Raw genomic sequence first — 2,500 nt, forward strand, 5'->3', positions numbered from 1 at the left:
ATTTACTAGTCTTAGGAATATCGATGGTGTTATTTTTATTATATACATTATAATTACTATAATGTTATAAACGTCAGTAACAGGAAAATAAAATAATTTTCGTAAATCAAGGAAAAGGGTAAACGGGCGAGACTGGCAGTACTCGTAATTGGTTCATTGGTGACTTAGTACAAGTGTAGCCATCTATGTTTAAAAACAATTGAACAAGTAAACTCACAGTGGGTATGGCATGTACGTACATTTATACATGTGTGTGTGTGGGTGTGTGGGTGTGGGTGTATGTATATATATGTATATACATACATATATATACATATATATATATACTCTCATGCACACACACATATACACCCATATATATGTGCGCGCGTGCGTGTATATGTGTGTGTATATGTGTGTGTATGTGTGTGTGTGTGTGTGTGTGTGTGCATATATATATATAAAGTCTGTGTGTGTGTGTGTATGCATGTGTATGTGTATATATATACATATATATTTATATGTATATATATATATAAATATACACATATATACTCATATGTATACATATATATATATATATATATATATATATATGTGTGTGTGTGTGTGTGTGTGTCCATACATATATATATATATATATATATATATATATATATATATATATATATATAGAAGGTATGAATGAAAATGAATATCTTCAGAATACAAGAGATGTATTTGACCGGTTTCAACCGGTCAAATAAATCTCTTGTATTGTGAAGATATTCATTCTCATTCATACCTTCTATACACACACATATACACACACATATACACGCACGCGCGCACATAATATAGGGTGTATATGTGTGTGTGCATGAGAGTATATATATATATGTAATATATATGTATGTATATACATATATATACATACACCCACACCCACACACCCACACACACACATGTATAAATGTACGTACATGCCATACCCACTGTGAGTTTACTTGTTCAATTGTTTTTACATAGATTGGCTACACTATGTACTAAGTCACCAATGAACCAATTACGAGTACTGCCAGTCTCGCCGTTAACCCTTTTCCTGATTTACGAAAATTATTTTATTTTCCTTTTACTGACGTTTATAACATTATAGTAATTATAATGTATATAATAAAAATAACACCATCGATATTCCTAAGACTAGTAAATAATACGTTTTTCCCGGCAATCAAGGAAAGGTGAAATCAGGTAAGGTCTACTAATTGACTCCTTTGTGGCTAAGGTCTAGCAGAGCCATCTATGTGCAGAGACATTTCACAAATATATAAAAAAATAAACAGAGCATTTTCCCCATTTTTATCAATTTTCCCCGGCGGCATTGGGTTAATAATCAAACTATAATTATTGCTGGGAAAATGCGACTTTGTAGTGATAAAACATCTTTCATGTGAGAAAAGGCCAACGTATATGATGTCGATAATAAAAAAAGTTCAGAGCATCGTGGAAGGTGAATTCACAGTTTGGAGAAATCTTCGGTAAAAATGTCGTTAGTGATGTATTTCATATGTTTATATATATGTGTACGATCTATAGCCTAAATAAAATACCAACAAATACGTACAGACATACATAATACGATGAAACACAAAATTAATGATAAGGATTACACTAAACACTCCTCAGCAGAAAGAAGAAAAGGATGACCCCACTTCATTTCATTTACCCCCTGCTAACAAGCACCATGTTTCTCAGTATCCCACACGACCGAGGACCTCGTGTTTGACTGGGAGCCGGACGTACCCCTTGAAGTGGGCGACAACATCGAGCTCCCGCAGTTTGACCTGGTGAAGAACTACACTGCTGACTGTACGCAGGTTTATGTCACGGGTAAAGTACCGTTTGTGTGGCTACGTTGTTCAGGAGTTCCACCCGAAGTATACTTATTTTCTTCATGATACATAACGCTTTTGTGAAGATATTCGCCTTTTTAGTTTAGTGTATTTGAAGTGTTCGATAGGAAAGTCTTGTTGAAACCAAGATTTGTTAAATGAGAATCTTGTTATGGCTAACTTATGAATGACATTTTCCTAAGACAATCGCTATCGCTTATGAAATAATTTGTCGCAGCTTGCCCTTTGCAGTCTTAGCTTACACATCCAAGATTTTATGTTACAGAGCATTTCCTTTAATTCATCTAATGAAAGTCCAAACACAAAAAAACACGTTCATATATACACAATGAACATGTTCCATCCTCAAAATGAATGTCTTTCTACATCTCTTTCTGAGCTCCCCCAGTGTCCTTAGGCCAACTACTAATAGCAATAATGCCTTATTCCCGATAACACTACGAATCCTGATTAGCCTTTCGAATCGGCAGGCAACTTCACGTGCCTGGAAGTTGTATTCCAGCTGAAGAGGCGCCTCGGATATTACCTCTTTCACACCTACATGCCCACCTGCCTCATCGTCATCATGTCTGTAAGTTTGCAGTCCTAATTAACGACAAAGTTTTGCTGAAACATGATTGTAAATTATA

At 34.9% G+C, this 2,500-nt stretch overlaps 1 protein-coding gene across 1 annotated transcript in view; it reads right to left on the reverse strand.

The window, feature by feature from the left end:
* Window positions 1-2,500, reverse strand: part of LOC125037209 — a 17,417-nt gene that overhangs the window by 12,122 nt on the left and 2,795 nt on the right. The window lies entirely within an intron of this gene.

This window comes from Penaeus chinensis, chromosome 22 (assembly GCF_019202785.1).
Source record: "Penaeus chinensis breed Huanghai No. 1 chromosome 22, ASM1920278v2, whole genome shotgun sequence".
NCBI lineage: Eukaryota > Metazoa > Arthropoda > Malacostraca > Decapoda > Penaeidae > Penaeus > Penaeus chinensis.